This window comes from Canis lupus, chromosome 7, assembly GCF_003254725.2.
Source record: "Canis lupus dingo isolate Sandy chromosome 7, ASM325472v2, whole genome shotgun sequence".
Lineage (NCBI taxonomy): Eukaryota > Metazoa > Chordata > Mammalia > Carnivora > Canidae > Canis > Canis lupus.
In genome coordinates, this window is record NC_064249.1 from 17,323,722 (window position 1) to 17,344,208 (window position 20,487).

The 20,487-nt window shown below is 43.7% G+C and overlaps 1 protein-coding gene and 1 long non-coding RNA gene across 4 annotated transcripts in view; one reads left to right on the plus strand and one right to left on the minus strand.

Annotated features, from left to right (window-relative positions):
- Window positions 1-233: 233 nt before the first annotated feature.
- On the minus strand, window positions 234-6,356 carry LOC112648496 (uncharacterized). Its single transcript, XR_003129085.3, has 2 exons — window positions 6,178-6,356; window positions 234-5,959 (listed from the first exon to the last, which is right to left on the minus strand). It is a non-coding gene; the product is annotated as an uncharacterized LOC112648496 (long non-coding RNA).
- Window positions 6,357-6,689: 333 nt separating this feature from the next.
- C7H1orf21 (chromosome 7 C1orf21 homolog) overlaps window positions 6,690-20,487 on the plus strand; it is a 215,443-nt gene continuing 201,645 nt past the window's right edge. For 2 of the 3 annotated variants that reach the window (XM_025430075.3, XM_025430076.3), the window contains exon 1: window positions 6,690-7,078. The gene's annotated coding sequence lies outside the window, so the exon portion shown is untranslated. Of the gene's footprint in view, window positions 7,079-8,037; window positions 8,157-20,487 lie in introns of all 3 variants that reach the window. The other variant, XM_035719196.2, reaches the window with a different exon arrangement.

Below are 20,487 nucleotides of genomic sequence, written 5' to 3' on the forward strand. Positions count from 1 at the left end.
AGAATGTGGTAGCACTTTAATTGAGTTATATGTTTGCTTCTGTTTTAAAAAAAAACTTTGAAGGAGCATGAAGGAGTAAAGCCCTTGTGCTCCAATTATCAGCATCAGTTGAAAATTACATTTTCCATTTAATTCTTTTTTCTCATTTAAAACTAAAATGTCTTAATTTGTCTATAATACCTCCTTGTTGAATCTGCCCTAGTAATGAAGGAAAAAAATACAATGAAAGCTGGTAGAAATACCAGGATATCTTTAATAGCTGTAAAGCATTATTCAACATATAATTTGTATACTCTCAGAATAATAGGCATCATATTCTTTGATATTTTGCTTTATTCTTTTCTCCATACTTTTTTGTTCCCTCTCTTCTCTCTTATAGTCAGTTCACATCAGGATACGTAGTGGGTGATATCAGCAATAAATAACTTATTCAGTAAATACATTTTGAGCTCCGCAATTTACAAAGCTTTTAATTTTTAAAAAGATTTTGTTTATTTATTCATGAGAGACACAGAGAGAGGCAGAGACATAGACAGAGGGAGAAGCAAGCTCCTCGCAAGGAGCCCGATGTGGGGCTGGATCCCAGGTCTCCAGGATCACGCCTTGAGCTGAAGGCAGTTGCTCAACTGCTGAGTGACTCAGGCATCCCCTGATTTACAAAGCTTTAAGCAAAGGGTTCTAGGAAATGTGAAGGATAAACAAGTTCTGGCTGTAGCAACTGTCATCACAAAAGTGTAAGCAAACTTCAACCTTTTCATGTGTTCAACACAATTAGTCATTAGGGAAATGCAAACCAAAACCACAGTGAGATACTCCCGCATACCCACTAGGTGCAAAAAAGACAGGTATTAACAAGTGTCTGTGAAGATGTGGAAAAATTGAAACCCTCCTATTCTTTGAGGTGATAAAAATGTTCCAGAGTGAGATAGTGGTGATGGTTACCCAGTCATGTGACTGTACAAAAAAACAACCAAAGCATACAATTTACAAAATACATATCTACCACGTATTAGTCAGAATTGGTTAACTACTATAACAAATAAACCAAATCTCAAAGGCTCAAAAAAGCCCAAAACTTCAGTAGGAGGTGGGGGAGGCAGAGTTCAATTTTGACAAGGGGGTTTTGGAAAGCTTCTCAGAACAAAAGACATTTAAGTCAGACCATAAAGAACAAGAGATTACAATAGCCATTTACAAAGCATCCATGTCTGCCCTTTAAATGTGCCAAATGGCAGGCCTTTATGTTTAATTCTCTGTATATGTAGTATGGTCCCTTTGAGGCAAACGAAGACCCTGAGGCTCAGAGAGGTCAAGATCAGCTTGTGGGTGGCCACAGAGCTAATGAATGGCAGAGAAAGAGTTGAATCGGCTGACAGGCGAGTTCTTGGACTATGAAGAGGTTTGAGTAGTCTACACAGAGGGAACAATATGTGTAAGGGCGTAAGGGTAGAAATAATGGAATATGGATGGGAACCAGCAAATTAGCCAACTAGCTCCAGTTAGCACCTGGAACTGGGACTTAATCTTCAAAGGTAGGCAGGGCCCAAATTATGGAAGGTTTTGTGTGCGTGATGGAGAAATTCAGAGAGCAAAATCTCCTGTTCCCACAGAGTTTATAATCTAATGGAGAGACAAGACCAACACGTGAAATAACAATTACCATTCACACATTACAGGCTGGAAGCAGGACTATATTCTAAGCTGATACCAGTTAACAGATGACTTGAGTATCTAGGGATTCATCTGTTACACCCACAGTGGCAGAGCTCTTGTGTGACCTGGAAAAAGGGGCGTGCCATGCTGGAAAGCTAACTTCCAATATCTGGGCAAGGCTGTGAAAGGTGGAGAGGTTGGAGCGAGCCTCGGGGTGTAGCTGACCCCTCCTGGATGTCCCACCCTCCTTCATTCTTCTCTTTTGCCTGGGGCTGAGTCTCACTCCTTTGTGATAGGTTCTTAACACTCCCTGCTTCAAGTGACTGTTACACGTTTTCATCTTCTGTCTACCCAGATTTGGAAAGTGAGATAAAAGAAATAACCGACCCTAGGGAGAAACCCAAGAAAGAAAGAAATAGATGTAAGTCAGAGTCATAATTTTCAGATCTAGAAAAGCAAGTTACTCAGAGTAATTCACACATCATTGAGAGACCAATTAGAACCATTAGCAAGTTGTTAGCACTGACTTTAAACTACCTACTCTGATGTAGCCCCAACCATTCTGAAGGGGCTGTGTGGTGTCACTAGAATCAACTAGTATAAACATACCTGTACATAAACAACCCTCAATCCACAACCGTTTGTTGGGTGCTTTACCTCTCTGTGCACTGTGGTCCCTCCCCAAAGGAAGATTTCAATGCACACACTCACACAACTATCTAGTCTCAAACAACTAGCTACTGGTCTTGATGGTGGAGCTAACATAAAAGATGTGGAAGGTCCCCAGCAGCATAAGATTGTGAAATTTCAGCAAGGGAGGAAGACTATGGTTATACAAAAGTTCAGAGATCCAAGGCTAGGGTTGCTCAGTTATGCCTCCCTTTAGGCCTTAGACTGGGAGCCTCCCCTTGAAGGATGAGTAAAAGTGAAGCAAAAAAGTGGAGGAGTTTGAAGAGAAAATATATTTCCAACAGAATGTGGGCTCTGGCATCTGACTAGTGAGAACCAATCTTGGCTTTTACCACTTGGCCTTGCAATCATTACTTTATCCCTACTTTCCTACCCACATCTGCGTGGGAATGATGAGAACAGTAGGATCTGATTGCATTGTTGGGGAAGATGAAGTGAGTTAGTTCACATACATTATGATTTACATGATGCCTGGTATATACAGCAGACAATCAGTGTTAGCTGTTACTGCATGGAGCAAATACAAAGAAAGCACATTTCAGAGCAGTACTTACTTTAGGATCACTTGTTTCTGAATAATCCTGCCAAAGCTACTTTTAACTTGATTATCCAGAAAAATTAACATTAGAACCTTTTAAAAACAAATCATATAAAATGAATTCATGCTGATCAATATGAGATATTATAGGAGGTGTTGTATATAGTATTTACTACTTTTTTTCCCCAATCAACCTTCATTTTCCTTGGTTTCCCTTTTATAGTCAATAGGAAAAGGAATCTATATGTCTGAGCTTGGGCTGCTATAACAAAATGCCACGACTGGGTGACTTAAACTCCAGATGGTTATTTCTCACAGTCCTGGAGGTTAAAGACTGAGAACAGGGTGCCAGCATGGTCAGGTTCTTGGGGATGACCCCTTTCCCAGCTTCCATTTCCAGATGGCTTTGTTGTGGGTGGGGTGGGGTCAGAGAGAGTTCTATATTCTCTTCATATAAAGGTGCTAATCTCATCATGAGGACCTCACCCTCATGACCTCACCTCCCAAAGTTCTAATAGCATGACACAGGTTAGGGCTTCAACACAGGAACTCGGTAGGGGGCGGTGGGGTTGGGGATACAAACATTCAATCTATTTAAAAGAAAAATAAGAAACAAAAAATTCCAACTTATTTGTTGTGAATGGTCTTATAGTGCCAAGTATGTATAAGTTAAAGCTTCAGGAATAAAAGAAAGTTAATTATAATAGTAGGGACTTTGATGTTTAAAAATGCAAATTTTCTGAGCAATAAGGATATCATTTTTCTTTGAAAGTTACAGTGAGACTGTTTGAAGATATGGAACTTAGAGATTCTGGTGGGGCGGGAGGGCAAAGAGGTGATGACTTTATCACTTGTAATCAGAGGGGATAGTCATGTTTTTCATTATTTTTTTAAATTTATTTTTATTTATTTATGACAGTCACACACAGAGAGAGAGAGAGAGAGAGAGAGAGAGAGGCAGAGACACAGGCAGAGGGAGAAGCAGGCTCCATGCACCGGGAGCCCGACGTGGGATTCGATCCCAGGTCTCCAGGATCGCGCCCTGGGCCAAAGGCAGGCGCCAAACCGCTGCGCCACCCAGGGATCCGCTGTTTTTCATTATTTTTATATGTTTATAGTTATCTTAATAATTATGAATAGCTAGAGATTATTCAGTAATAAAATGTCTAGTAGATTTAGCTTGTGCTGACCAAACACGTTTGCATGGTTTGCACTGCATCCCTGCCTCTCTGGCTCCCAGTGCCCCCTCCTGCCTACCCTCCTCTGCCTTCCTATTGTGCTCTTCTGCAGATCTTGCCAAGAGCAAGGTCCCACTGTCCCCACAGTCCCACTGTGTCTCCCATGACGCTCTGCAAGAAAGTATGTGTGTGTGTGTGTGTGGTGAGTCTCTATTCTTGCATCCTCCAGATGTGGTGGGGAGGAGTGATTTAGGAGAGGTGTCCCTGGGATCCCAGGTGAAAGGAAGAATGAGTTTTCTCACTAAAACAATGTTTAGCAAAGCAGTTAATTTCTACAAAAATTACAGCACCAAAGAGTGTTTACTAAAAAAGCTAAAAGGAGCTTAAGTTTCCTGACCCCTCATTTTACATGAACCCTTCTAAGGGGTTTCTGTACTTTTGATCTTCTATGGCTAGAACATCTGGCTGCCCAAATTGTGCTTCTAGCCCTATTAAACCTGGATTGTTTCTGGTCAACACTATCATTTCATTACAGATTCCCTCCATGGACTACTTGCAGACTCTCCTGAGACCCTCACTACCATATATAATGTCTATTGAAAAACACACACTTAACATACAACCTGTTCTCTGCCCTAGGAAGTTATCTAGGGCAGTTGTCTATCCTTCAAGGGATAGAATTCAACACAGATAAACATTTATAGAGTTGGTTCGTTTAGGGTGGTCTGTGTAGATGAGGGATGGAGGTGGGGGGAGTGTGCACAGAAAAAGCTTGTTACCCTTAAGGACTCTTTTACATAGATACACACACACATCTTAATCATCATCTATTTCTTTCATTTTGGGCCATTTAGGCATGGCCCAAAAACCCCAGAAAAGGGTTGACTACATTTACATAAACCCAGCAGATGGATCCCTCCCCAACTTTAAGAAAGAATGCAAAGATTAAAAAAAAAAAAAAGTCTACCAGATTTGGGGTTAAACTACACATCTGAAATAACAGCTCATATTTCTTGAGTTCTTACCATGTGTCATTATGCAAAGTGTTTTACACGCACTGGCACCTCGTTTTATTTTCTTCTTACTTTCACAACAAGCCTATGAGGTAGGAGCCAGTATCATCAATCCCATTTTACAGCTGAGGAAGGGAAGGCTAACAGGAATGAAGTGGGTTGCCTAGGGTGATAGAGATGGTGGCTGCCAGTGCCTGATTGGAATCCTAATTTGCCTAGTCTCCCTTCTTAACCATTCCTCTTCAGACTACAGAGAATCCTGGTTCCCAGGAGACAAATGAACTAGAATATGGATCATTTAAATGAACAGAACACAAGTAGATTTTCAAAAACAACCTGATATCAGTCTTTTACATTGATAAAGAGAAAGCACTGGAAAATCCTTTTTTTTTCCCCCCTCCCCAAAAAGGTTGACTTCCCCAGCCACTATGGGTGGTTATGAACTCATTTCATCACACTAAATTACGAATTTGCTTTTCAATTAAAGTGTCTCATCACTGTCACGGCTCTGACGTGTCCTTTCCCAATGTCCAACTTCATCTTGGTGTAAAGAGACACGATTCGGTTGGTTCGTGTGTAATCCACAAAGACCCAGGGGGGTATCTTTTGCCCCTATTGTTTTCTTGGGTGTCCTCACTCGGAGGCCAGGCATTCCTCACGTGTCTGGGGCAATGCAGCAGGAGCAGCAGCAGCAGCAGCAGCAGCAGCAGCGAGGAGCCCAGAAGCTGCACAAAAGACGTCCGACCGCTATCGATGTGAAAGATCAATTCAGGGCTCGCACGAAAGACCCACGATGACCGGGAAGAGGGGGGAAAACAAAACAAAACAAAACAACCTTCTCCCAGAGGGTGGGGAACTGGGGGCGTCTTGTGAGCGCCCGCGGAGACCTGAACGGATAAAGCAGTGACTGCGATCTTTCGGACCCTCCCCCGCCCCCCCCCCCCCCCCCCCCGGGAGGCGCCCGGCCCGTGCGGCCTCCGCCCTGGTCGTCCCCCGAGGCCGAAGGGCGGGGAAGGGGAGCGGGGCGCGAAGTCTCCGGCCGGGCCCCGAGGCGCACCGCTGTCTCCCCGCCCCCCCGCCCCCGGGGCCGCCTCCACCGGGTCACCTGGGCTCCGTCCAGCCGGCGGGCGCCGCGGCTCCAGGGCAGGGTGGGGGCGGCTCTGCGGCCACCCAGCGGGGAGGAGGGAGCGCGCGGCGCGCCCAGGGTGCCCGGCCCTCCCTCCGAGCGCTCCCGGCGGGCGCGGCCCCGCGGCGGGCGGGCTCTAGCGCGGAGCTGGGCCCCCGGCCGGGGAGCTGCCCCGCACGCCCGCGCCTCCCCGCGGGTGGCAGCGTCCGCACGCGCGCGGCGTCCCCGCCGGGGCCTCCCGTCCCGCGCCCCCGCGCCCCCGCGCACGCGCACACACGCGCACACGCACACACACGCACGCTCGCGCGCACACCTACGCGCAGCCCCCCTCCCCCTGCCCCCCGCGCGCCCCGCGCGCCCCGCGGCCTCGGCAGGCTCCTCCCCCGGGGGCGGGGCGCGGCCGCGCGCGGGGGCGTGGCCGGCGGCGGGGGGCGTGGCCCGCTGCCCCCGCCCCCCGCGTGAGTGACTGGGCGAGGAGCGGCCCTCCCCGCCTGCCTCCAGCGCCGCCGGGCGGTCCCCTCCCTCGCCCGCTCGCAGCTCGCAGCTCGCAGCCCGCGCCCGCTCGCTCCCTGCCCACTCCCGGGGGGACGTTCCGCGCCGCGGCCCCGCGGCCGCCGCTTCTTTCACACTTTAGTTGGGAGCCGCGCGCCGCGCTCAGCGACCGGAGAGCTGGCCGCGCGCCGTGGCCTCCCGCACGCACGCACGCGGGCCGGGCTCCCGGGCTCTCGGCGCCTACTCGGAGCGGCGGGGAGGAGGGGGACCCCGGACTGTCTGTGGGGAGGCGGAGGAAGAGGAGAGGAGGGAGGAAGAGACGCGGCGCGGAGGCACGGGGCGGGGGGCGGGAGGCTGGCCACCTTCAGCCCCCCCGCGAGCGCGCAAGGTAAGCGTGGCCCCCCAGCCGGCCTCGGCGCCCCGCGGCGCCCCGCGGCTCCCCGGCCCGCCCCGGCCGGCCCCGGCGGGCTGGGGGGAGGCCTGCGGGGATCCGCCGCGCGGGAGGGACGGGAGCCGCGGTGGGGGCGCTGGGGGCGCGGGGCCGCGGCTGCCGGTGCGGGGACGGAAGCTGGGGTGGGGGCGCCTGCTCGCCGGGCGGAGGGGCTGGGATGCGGCCGGGGCTGCTGACGACTTTCGTCACATCGAGGCCTGGGTGGCTGGTGCGAGACACCCCTCCCTTCCCACCCGCTCCCCCTGCCGCTCTCCGCCCGCCCGCTCCTCTCGAGCTTTGCATGCAGCCGCCGTACTTTGCAAGCCGGAGCTTGAAAGAAAAGGAAAAAAAAAAAACAAAAAACAAAACAAAACAGCAAAACCCCCAAACCAAGCCAAACCACAACAACAACAAGACAGATCTCAGAATCCTTCACTAAGTCTTCCGAGTCCCTTCTCCCGCTCGGACTGATCGATGTGTTTGGGTGGGTGTTGGGATCCCCGGGATTTCGGAAGTTTTGACCTTTTGGGGGTGGCTGGTCTCGGTGCATCTGTTTGCCCACCTCGGTGTGTTTATTATTCGTGCCCATGCGAGGCAGCAGCACAGGGTGCTTGGGTATTGTGCACGGAGGAGATTTCACTCTCCTCTGCAGGCAGTTCGCGAAGTCTCCCGGCTGCTGTCCTCCTCGATCATCCATCCACCCTGCCTCCTCCCTCTCCGGAGGGATTTTTCCCCCCCGTCCCCCGCCCCTACCACTTACTGTTTGTGTGAGAGAAGTCCCTGGGCTTGAGGGCTCTCATCTCCCATTCATTCCTCTTCTAAAAGCCCTGAATTGGCTCAGGCACATTGGTCAAATTTGGGTTTTTTGTGGTTTGTGTGTGTGTGTGTGTTTTTTTTTTTTTTTTTTTTTGCTCCAGGAGTTACATGGTCAGAGATAAAAATACATACACAGAAACACGCATTAATCCTGAGTGATGACAAACACAGTTGGAGATAGAAGTGATTTGTTTCAGTGGGAAGCCTACCTCTGTATAAGGTATCTTCCAATCGCGTGTGGGTTAGGAAATTTGTTTTAAAATAGATAGTGCTTGTGTTGTGTGTGTGGCTGGAAGACAGCCATAAGTTCAGCTATTGGAGCAACTCTGAAAGTGATACACCCTGATTATCCAGAACCTTGGTTGAAGACATACACATGCTCTGACTCAGACGTTGGGAGGGGGGCTGACACACCATAGATTCCATGAAACACTTTTTTTCTTTTTTTTAAGGAAACATTATGGACCGTTTGGGGAAGTGGCATGTTCATTTTACACTGAGAGAGGTTATGAAAACCTTCCTACTCAAGGGGGTGGACTCACCTTTCACCTAATAATAACCTTTCAGCTTGGTAGAGTTGGAATGTACCAGGGTAGAAGAAAACCAAGGGTAATGTGGGTCTGAGCTATTTCGCTCTCCTAGGGGGAGGTGATGTTTCTGAAGGGTTTTTCAGCCCAGGATGCTCAATTTGGGGGCTTTTCTCCCCTCTTTCGTACTTCTAGAGCCGGATTGTAGGGCCAATAGGACGTGTTCTGTGTTGGCTCTTTGGGAAATACAATTGAACAGACATGGAAATTAATTTAGACCAGATCACCTGTTTTTGTTTTGCCCCTTGTGAAGTGTCGTTGATAAGACATCTGAGTGTATTTACCTGAGGTGGACCAGCACTTTCACTGACCACAAAATGCAGCATTGAAATGGCATCTCCTCTCATGTTTCTTACTGGGCAGATGGGATTTAAGAGAACAGTTCTGGAGGGCTGCTGGGCAAAGCAGCAGAGACAAGCAAACTTAAGCTCTTGGATCAGCCGATGCCTGAGGAGGAGTGGGCGCTTCTGTTGTCAGGCTCACCTCCATTGGAGCATATGCCCCAAGAAAAATGGCCTTGGTTAATGGGGGGAAGTCTTCTATCCAATGTTAAAAGTTCATCCTGGGAGAACCCTGAGGTTCTAGCTTCCCTCTGCAGCACTGACTCATTTTCACTCTTGGAGAGAACTGATCATTTTTGTTTTCTTGGCTGGTAATTTATCCACCACCCCTTTCTCCCTATCTCATTTTATCATCTAACATGGATTTCTGGGAATTAATAGGCCACTGTTTGAAGTGGTTTGAGCTTCTTGAAGAATCACAGGGTGCAAATCAAGAGCTTGTTCGTTAATTGGTACTACTTGCTGTGACTGATTAAAAAAATCCTACCGAGGAGGAAGGTGGTTTGGCCGATTAGGAGTATCATTTCCAGGCAGATGGTGCCTCATCGTTGTGCCGGGTTTTCCGCCTGGCAAGCCTTGACTGTTTCCAGTGGCTTGCTCCAGGCTCTTCATGGCCGGCCCTCTTTCTACTGGCTATTTTCTCTCAAGAGAATGAGACACCCTAGGCTGGGAGATGGAGTGTCATGGCACCTCCCAGGAGGTCAGAAGCAGGACAGGGCAGGGACTCAATCACAGGGCAGGGGGTAAGGGGCTGGGGGTGGGGTCCTGAGTGTGATAAATATTCCCGGCTTCCCTGGAACTTATCAGTACAACTTGGGGCTGCTTGAGGCACAGACTAGTGTATTTAGGGCCACTTTAGGGTTCTTCTGTGGAATTTCAGAAGTCCCATAGCATGGGAGAGGTAAATGTTGTGATTAATTAAGTTCTTGTTAAAACATGAAAAACAGATTGCAATAGACCAGGATAACATACTGCTTGGAAAACTGAGAAGACATGGGTAGGGCCTGTCTGCAGGGAGAATTGCAACACTGAAACTGTATTTTGGAAATTGGTGACAGTTGTGACTTTAAAAGCTCATAATTCAAGGGCTTATCTAAAGTGGCATGCAAATTATACGTACACATATTTTTAAAGTAGGCAATTATTTAGCTTGACTATCTCAGTTCTGAAGTTTAATTTTACAAGTTACAGTTGCAACAAGAAACAACTTGACATGTCGTGGTTATGCAATCATGACAAGAGTGGTTGGATGTAAGCTGGGCTAGGATGAACATAGAAATGAATACCCAACAGCGTCCTCAGTCAGCAGGTATTAAGAAGTTTCTTGACTTTTTTTTAAGTGAAATGTGTTCCTGGAAAATGTATTTCCTCGGTTGTAGGCCAGGCACAGAATGTAAAGCCTGCCGAACATCACCACTTGTAAAAGGAGAGAGAGCTCCCGTCTTCTGCAGTGGGAACAGAAGATGAATTGACCAGGTGTCTGGAAGGCAGGCAGGTTTGGGTCATCTTTGCAAGCCCCACAGTAACCAGCACTACCTTGTACTTGGAAATTACTCAGTGAGTGATTGAATTGAATTAATCTAATTAGTTAAGGTCTGTAATGTGTCAAAAAAACTCCTTGGAAATACATTAGCTACAGACTGCCATTTCAATAAATCAGTGTGATAGCTTATTAACAGCTCCATATTCAGCCTCTGATAGGGTTTTTAATTGTTGAAGAATATTTGATGGGCAAGTAAACGTACCAAGCGTCATGTCCCCCTCAAATTACTGGAATTTCTACTTAGGGGCATCTTGTTTGGATTATATTGTTGATAAATATTTCTTCCCTCACGAGTGTGACTTATGACCATGGTCTTTACCTTTTTTGTTCAAGGAGTTTGGTGAATAATAACGCATCATATTAATGGGGCGCTTTATGGTTTTCAGAGAACTTTCATGTACCTTGTCTTACTGGACTTTGTGCTGTTACCCTAGCACTCAGGGTTTCCCATGCTGGAATCTCTCCTGGAATGTGCCTGGATCTAGGAGTAGGGGAAAGGGTATGGGGAGGCTCAGGTCGCCCCAGGTCTTGGTTTACCAGGTTTTCCCAGGGGAGGCTGTAATCACTAGTCACTGCTGCTCCCTCTAAAATAACATGGAAGAAAATAGAGACTTATCTCATGCAGGGAGCTCACCAGGCTCCTGGCATCCTGTGGCTCTGCCCTTTCATCTGTTCTCTCTTCCGGCTGCCTCTTACCTTACTCCTTTGCCCAAATATCCCCTTCACCTTTTAGTCCTTTCTGGAGCTTTAACATGGCCTTCTGTCCCACAGATTTTCATCCATAAGACCCTCCCGCTTCTTATTCTTCCACCTTACTTTTGCCTGCAAGACTTGAGTATTTGGTGTCTGAATAATCTTGTCCAGGATTTTAACCTTATCTCCAGGCCCACTTTCTCCTTCACTCCGCCCACCTCCCTGTTCAAGTATAGACTTCTGGCTTCTGGGGAGCTTCTTCCTTCTGCCCTCCGGGTCCCTCTACCTTGTCCTACTTTGCCCCACACCTCCCTTATTACTCCCACCCACTTCTCTCCATCAAGCTTTAGATCTTCTAGCACATACCTGCCTGCCTGTGCCTGTTTCACAGGCTCATGCCGCTTAGCAGATGCATTTATAGCATTCATGAGTTCAAGTGCACATGCCTTGTGCCTTGTAGAAAAATGGGACTAGAGTACCCGCAAGTTTAGGGATCTTTCTGGGCTTTGTTTTCACTTTTTACTTCAGTATATTTTGGATTTTTTAAGGTTCTTAAGCCACATAATAATAGCTGGAGTACTTCTTTACTTAACTTTTACATATTGTGTTGAATAATAATGGAACAGCACAATGATTATTGTTATTTTTAAAGATTTGGACAGCAAATGAAAAGCATTCCGAGATTTTCGTAATGGCACCGTTGAAAGGCTTTGCTCTACACCAAAGTTTACCGGCTAATGACAGAACTGGAACAGTTTATTTAATGTCGTCTTCACATTACCTTATTTTTTTCTCCTTTGGTTAAATAAATATTACTATAAGTTGAACCAGTTTTTTTCCTCATTTGTTATGGTTTTACTGCTCTCAATGAAAATTTTATAAGCTTACAGGACACGTTTATGCCAACTAAGGATTCTTTAGCTAATATTATTAGCTTGTTAACTAATAGGACCTAATATTGTTGGTTTTCCCTGTAAGTTTGTAGCATAGGTCAGCACCGTCAGTAGGGAGTCAGTGGGAGAAAAAGTATTAATGGGGACAACTACTAGAAAAACATTTCCTATTGACTCATTACATATATACTTGGGTTGGTCTTTTTATAAAATTGTACTTCACAAGTAGATCCAACACTAGTTATGCAATATCCTGAGTGCTCCAGGGCTTTTGGAAGAAGGTGCTTTAAAGCAGAGCAGGGAAAATGGTTTTTAAGTAAGAATTCCTTTTCTTTGATGGATTGTTGTTTTATTTGAGTTAGATGGATACCATGGTAGTTTTAGTTCACCGGTAAACCCTATGTTAGGATGTATTCCACCTCACTTGGTGACTTAAGATTTTCCCCACCTGAGCTGGGTAGAGAAAAGGTAATAAGAAGTTTAGTCTTCACTCCAGTTTGGGGGCCTCTTTCATGCCCGTCATCACATGTATATCATAGCCACTCCTGAAACCCTCTCCCTGAATCCCTGGTTGACAAGGAGGTCTATATATGGTTGTTTACAGTGCAGAGGAACCCTTCTATTGACAGTACGATTTCTATCATGAGAAGATTGAAAGGCCAGGTGTAGAGTAAGGAGATGCTGCAGGCTGCCAGGCTGTGGTTTACAGAGAACTTTTCAAAGACACAGATCGTTAATACATGCCAAGGGGTGACTTCAGCAGTTCTATATGAAAGTTCTGCCAGAAGCAATTTCCTTAAAATAATTTTGTAACCGTTCTTACAGTTAAAAGGTTATACAGGAAGAAACAACATATATCTCCTGTGTCTCAGAAAGCTACTATTACTATTTTAATGAAGGAGATGAGACTCTAGGAACCTCTTTGAGTTGCTTAATATTTGCTGAAAATTCAGATGTTCTAGCTTCTTTGCCAGGAATCCATGGCAGTCTAGATACAAGCAACCAAAACAAACCTTGTGCTTATCCTTGGTGGCCAGCCTTTCTAGCACCCACCCCAGCCCCACCTTGGGATCTTCAGGTCTTAGTTTAGATCCTGTCTCTGACCCTTTGCGGACAGTAAGAGTGGCTCCTCCCTTGCCTTCCATGAATGCCTGCAACACTTACTTGATGTTTGTTTCTTTCAGTGTTAGTTTTGATTTTTCAGTTATGTATTTTTTGCTGCCCCACCAAATGATAAGATCCTCTGTCATGCTCCCTGGGGATGTATTATGCTGAATAAGTGGCTGTTGGTCGGCTGACAGCTGTTCAGTGGTCTAAAGCTCCCAATTTTTCTCTGTGAAGACCTTGCTCCCATTCAGAACTCTCTTTAACCAAATGAGGAAGTATAGTGTGGGATGAGAAAAGATAATGGCGAAAAAAAAAAGATAATGGGAATTTCTAAATTCCTTTCTTGGCCATGATTAGGGCATCTAATCTTTCTTACTCACTCAGATAATTTATTAAACAAACATTTACTTTTGTTGATGATACTTTGTGTCATCTCTGTGCCTGGCACTGAAGAGATGCTGGAGATAGAGATAAAAAGGCCTGGCCCTGCCTTTGTGGATTTCTCAGACAAGCATGTGAATTGACATGCAAACACATGGTATGTGGTGAATAGATGCTGCTTTGGGAGTTGAGAGAAGAAAGCAGCCAATTCCCTCTAGAGTTAGGCTGACCGTGCAGCCTGGTTTCCCTGGGACAGCCCTGGTCAATGCCTAGTGTTCAACATAGGTCTTAAGATACCCCCTTGGCCCTCCGAAGTCTCCTAGTTTGAACAATAAATTGAATGATTCCCCCAAATAAAGAAGTCGTAGAAGGCTTTGTAGAGAAAGAGGTATTTGGGATGACAGTCAGTGGCTACACAAGAGTCCTCTAAGGTATTGTTTACATTTCTAAAAATATTGGGGGGCGGCTAACATTGGCTTTTAAACTTTATTTTTCTCATATTACTGTGGATTCATAGACTAGTTCACAGACTGGCATTTGGGGATAAAGGAAAAAGGAATTTATGGACAAAGGGAAGATGAAATAGGACATTTTAAGCAGAAGACACACATGATGCAGAAACCTGTGGATGTGGGCGAGGAGGCTGAGGAACCACACAACGCTTCATGGTAAACGGCTTTGACTTACTGCCCCAAATACAACAGTGAGAGGCACTGGAAGATTGTAAACAGGGGAGAGACATCATTTGCATGATAGTTCCTTCCAAGTGTGGGTCAGAGACTGGAGGGGAATAGGGACTGGAGTCAGCCAAGGGAACTTGGTACTACTAAGTAGGTGAGAGCTGATGGGAACTGAATTAATTCCTGAAAATGGAGAAGATGGACAGACAGGAAAGGTATTAGGAAGCAAGATTGGTGGGACTTGGTGACAGATTGGGACTGGAGAGCCAAGAAAGGAGTAAAGGATAATTGTACAATTTTGGGACAGATTGTTCTGTCTTTGCCTGGGACAAGGGATCCACGCATCCGGAGGAAAGGTTGTTAATTTGGTTTGGAGTATGTTGAGTATTTGGTGCTTCTATTCTTTTAGATGGAGATATCTTGAAATTCTGGTCTAGATTTCAAAAGAGAGATTTGGGACAGAATTGTGGATTTGGTCTCAGTGAATGTTTCTTAGGAAATTATTCCCTAACCACCACAGTAAGGTTAGATCCCTCTTTTCTGTCTTCCAGTTGCAGCACACATCTTGTCTGTATGTACTTATTATGATTATAGTTGCAGATTGAGTTTTGTGATTCCTCAAATCTGATTATTCACCTCCACCTCCCAACTGTAGGGTCCACGAGGGTAAGACTATATCTGTTTTTAATTCTCTTGTATCCCCATGACACCTACCACACAACTGGGGACTAGCATATATTTGGTGAATGAATGAATGAATGAATGAATGAAGGAAAGAAAGAAAGGAAGAAAGAAAGAAAGAAGAAAGAAAGAAAGAAAGAAAGAAAGAAAGAAAGAATGAATTTTTGTAAATTTGGTAGTTGAAGCTGTATGGTTTGGTATGAGATTGCCTGGGGAAAGTAGGTTGAAGAAAACTGAACAGTGAGTTCCAGGCAACACCAACCATTAGGGCTATGGATGGAAAAGGATAGTGAAAGAGAATGAGCAGTACAGGCCTTCAGAGAGGCAGGAGAACCAGGCAAGCCTAGTGTCAAGGATAAGGGAGGGTGGATCAAGAATTCGCATGTGGTCAGAATGGTCCAATGAAGAAGTAAATAATATTGAAGAGTAAAATAATATTGAAATGGCCCAATGAAGAAGTAAGATAATGTTTGTAATTCTGTTATTAAATAGAAGTGGAGGGATCCCTGGGTGGCGCTTTGGTTTGGCGCCTGCCTTTGGCCCAGGGCGCGATCCTGGAGACCCGGGATCGAATCCCACGTCGGGCTCCCGGTTCATGGAGCCTGCTTTTCCCTCTGCCTATGTCTCTGCCTCTCTCTCTCTCTGTGTGTGTGACTATCATAAATAAATTAAAAAAAACAAACAAATAGAAGTGGAAATATATATCTTATGGGAGATATCAAGACATGGGTACTTAGCCCTGTAGTATTATGTTAGCTTACACTGCATGCAAGTTCAGAATTCTACCACTGTTAGTTTTATATGTTGAGATTCTGAGGTTTGCTTTATATAATTTACACCAGCATTGATGTAGCAAAAATTTGAGGCCATTATTTTGGGAGGATGGTGAAATAGCCCAATGTTTAATCATTGTGAATTTATGAGTGTGCATACTGATTGAAGTGGGTTAAAATACTTGAGTATTTACATGCCACCAGATGAGGAGCCATTAACAGTTGAGACACATGAAGCTCTAACACTATAACAAAGGATGGCTCATTGTCTGATTCTAGAAGCCATGAGTAACAATGTCATCAAAGCTTTGTCTTGTGAAAAAGAGACTTTAAAAGAAAATATTTTATTTATTTATTCATGAGAGACACACAGAGAGAGGCAGAGACATAGGCAGAGGGAGAAGAGAAGCAGGCTCCAGGCAGAGAGCCCCATGTGGGACTCCATCCCAGTGAGCCAAAAGCAGACGCTCAACTGCTGAGCTACCCAGGCGTCCCCAAAAGAGACTCTTATTGCAGAGTATTTTTACTTGTTTTTAGTCTCCACTGAGAAACTCTGGGTAGAGGTGGGAGAGGCATCGTAATGTACTGGAAAGAAGGAGGGCCTTGAATTCAGCACATTCTATCCCAATTCTACTTACGTTTTGACTCTAGCTTCATAATCTTGAATGGCAATGGTAATAATTGACAATAATAATAGAAGCTAACATGTTTTTTTTTTTTTTTTTTGAAGCTAACATGTTTTGGTGGCTTACTCTGTGCCTGGGTCCTGTGCTAAGTACATTACATGAATTATCTTCGTTAATGCTTGCAACATGAGAAATCTTCTGCCATTACTCTACTTTATGGATAGAGAAGAACTGAGCATCGGGGGCTTTGGGACCTTGACCAAAGTTTTGTAACCATCAAGTGGTGGTGCCAAGACTGGAAACCAAGCTCTCTGACCCTAAAGTCAGGCCTTTAATTACCAACTCCTGGCCAATTCTGTTTTCTCCATACTCATTTTCCCCTCCTGCCACACACACCCATTCTCTTCCCCTCACCTACTGGTTCTTTTTGACGTAAATCACAGACATTATGTCATCTTGTCTGTGCATACTAGATTATATTTCTAAATGATAGGATTTTTTTTTCTTTTAGTATAACCACAATATCATTATCATGCCTAAAAAATTTCAACAATAATTCTTTAATATCAGATATCCAATCAGAAAGCAAATTTTCCTGATTGGCCTGTAATTATTTTTAATGATTAATTTGTCACATTCAGGATTCAGATAATCTTCACACCTGAAAGATGCATCTGTCCTTATTTACAGACCTTCTCTTTCTATTTTTCCCTCTTTTGTTTCTTTCCTGGCAGTTTATGTATTCAAGAAACGGATTTTTTTTTTTTCTGTAGGATTTTCTGCATTTTGTAATTTGCTGATTGCATCTTCTTTCTTGGTGTTCATCACCATTTCTGTTTTTTTGTATTTCCTGTAAGCTGGTAGTTTGATCTAGACTGGAAGCTGGATCAGATAGTTTGGCAAGAGTGCATCATGAAAAGTGTTAGGTACTTCTGTTACAACCCTTTAGGAGGCACGTGTACCTTCTTACCATGGTGAGTTTAAGACTGTCAGTGGATTGAGGTGTTGTCAGCTTGATCTCTTCCTTATGAAGTTTCCCCAGGCCCTTCAGAAACATTGCTAGTCACTGTTTTCAGTAAGGGTTGTGCAAGGATGATAAACTGCCATCCATTCTGCATTTGTTAGCTGGAGTTTTTCTATCAAGAAGAAATGAACCGCATCAATTATTTGGTTACCTCAGAGTATAGCTTATCTAGGAAAATTAATACTTGGTTTTATTCACTCATTTTAAATAATATTCAGAATATTGTATTGATTTTCTAGCATCTTCCAAAAAAGACTGAAGAGGTGGTGGTGGTTGTTGTCTTTTCCTATTTTTTTGGTATTCTGAACTCATGGATTTTAACACAGGTAATGTATTTCAGTCCCTTGCCGTTATTTCTTTCAGAGCTCTAATTATCTTTGGCTTCTGAATCCCTTTGACATGACTGTAGTGGTTTTTGATATATTCTTACTTTCTGGTATAACAAGATATTTCAGACTTAGCTAGGACTTTTTTTAAACTGCAGATCATTTTTAGTGGTCAGTGGTTTTTAGAGACCACAGTCCAGGTCTTAGGAATTCTTATTGTCTCTGGTCATTGGGCTGGTCATTGTGCAATGGACAAGTTAGGAACACATACATATGTATTGTATAGGTATGTGTTTGTGTATATGTGTGTGACGAATGTGACATATTGCCATATTTTATTTAATGTATGCAAACACCTTCATTTCCTTCTTCTAAAAAAAAAGGTAGCATATTATAGTTTTTCTCCTTGTTTTTTGTATTTAACACTATATTTCACAGATCACTCTGGAGCCGTATATAAAGTTTTTCATTGTATTTTACAACTGCAGAGAATCCAGGGTATAGATATACCACACTTTATCCATTTGGATATATGGTTGTTCCCAGTCTTTTGCTCTTACATTGTAGTAGGAATGATTGTTTTTGCTGGTGGAGGATTATTTGCAAATCAGACATAAAGCCTGAACTAAAACATTATTTTTCCTTAATTGAATGGACAGTGCTGGCAGTTTCCTCCCTGGTTTATCATTTATTTGTTTTTTCTCTCCGACTGTTTCTTTTTTTTAATTTAATTTAATTTAATTTAATTTATTTATTTTTAAATTTTTTTTTTTAAATTTTTATTTATTTATGATAGTCACACAGAGAGAGAGAGAGAGAGAGAGAGGCAGAGACACAGGCAGAGGGAGACACAGGCAGAGGGAGAAGCAGGCTCCATGCACCGGGAGCCCGACGTGGGATTCGATCCCGGGTCTCCAGGATCACGCCCTGGGCCAAAGGCAGGCGCCAAACTGCTGCGCCACCCAGAGATCCCTCTTTTTTTTAATTTTAATTTTTATTAGTTAAAAATGTTTTTATTTAGTAATCTATACCCAAGATACAGCTTGAACTCATGACTGTGAGATTAAGAGTCCTATGATCTTCTGACTGAGCCAGCCAATGTAATTATGTTTTTATTAATGTAAATTTTTTCTTTGATATAGTCAGTTTTATCAGTCTTTTATTGCTTCTTTGAGTCATGGTTTTGAATCATGATACAGAAAAAAAATTTTCTTCTAGATTATAGCGCAACACTCTACAGTAGAAACCACATATGTAGATTTTTAGTAGCCATATTAAAAAGAGTCAAAAGAAACAGGTGAAATGAATTGAATAATAAATTTTATTTAATCTGTCAAAATATCATTTCAATAATTTAGTATTTGTTTTAAAGATTTTATGTATTTATTCATTAGAGACGCAGGCGGGGAGAAGCAGGCTTCCTGTGGGGAGCCCGATGTGGGACTCGATCCCAGGACTCCAGGATCACTCCCTGAGCTGAAGGCAGATGCTCAACTGCTGAGCCACCCAGGTGTCCTAATAACAGTATTTTTAAATTAATGAGCTATTTTACTTTTCTTTTCCATGCTAAATTTTCAAGAACAGATGTGTGTTTTATACTATAGCACATTTCAACTTGGTCACTAAATTTTCATAATAAATACTTGAATTGTATTTAGACTTCATAAAGTTTGCTGTTGAAAAAGTAAATTCTCATAACCAGATTGTTCCAAGTGTACATGAAAGTTTCCAGTAACTGAGTTAAGTATTTTAAACTTACAATTAAGTTAATTAAAATAAATTAAAACTACCAATTTAGTTCCTCAGGCACACTTAACTTACATTTCAGGTGCTTAGTAGCCACATCTGGATAATGACTATCCTTTTGGACATTACAGAAGGTCACCCATATTTTCTTTTAGTGCTTGTGTGGTTTTATCACTAACATTTAAGTCTGTGACCCCCTTGGAATTTATTTTGTTATGTAGGGAAATGGATCCAATTTTCTCTTTTTCCACATGGCTATCTAGCTATCACAAACGACTTATTAAAATTTCAATCTTTTCCCCATGATCTGAGATGTGCCCTATCATATGCTTAATTTTTGTAAGTATTTAATTGGGCTTTCTATTCTGTTTTCTACTGATTTAATCATAGAAGTGGTATAATATGTTTTAACATTAAAACCATGATGAACTACCATTTCATACCTACCAGGTTGGTAAATATCTGTCAACATCAAGCAATGGGCAAGGATATAAAGCAGAGGGAATATGCATATGATACTGGTGATAGTATAAACTGATATAACGATTTTGGGAATAAGTTTGAAATTTCTTGTAAAATGGTCCCCTGGTCCTCTTAGTATTCGGGGTAGCAGAGCAAATTGCAGGCCTGGAGTAGAAGCAGTTTGGTCTCATAACTTTATAACTTGTCATTCTGATACTTTTTTTTTTTTTTTTTTTTTTTTAATGAAATGGAGTTGTGAAGAAGATTGGGAAGCATGGCCTTAGAAACTCTTACACATTGTAGAAATGCTCATGCAAGAGTACTCGAAATAGGCTTATTAACAGTATATTGAAGAAAGGAATTGTGATACATTTATAATAGACAGTAGTGAGAGTAACCTACAATTGTGTGTATCAACAGGCATGAATCTCCTAAGCATGATATTGAGTGGAAAAGCCAGATAGGGGCAGCCCGGGTGGCTCAGTGGTTTAGCGCTGCCGTCGGCTCAAGGGCGTGATCCTGGAGTCCTGGGATCGAGTCCCACGTTGGGCTCCCTGCATGGAGCCTGCTTCTCCCTCTGCCTGTGTCTCCGCCTCTCTCTCTCTCTCTCTCATGAATAAATAAATAAAATCTTTAAAAAAAAAATACCAGAATGTATATTTGTAAATGAGCTTTTGTTGTATTGTGT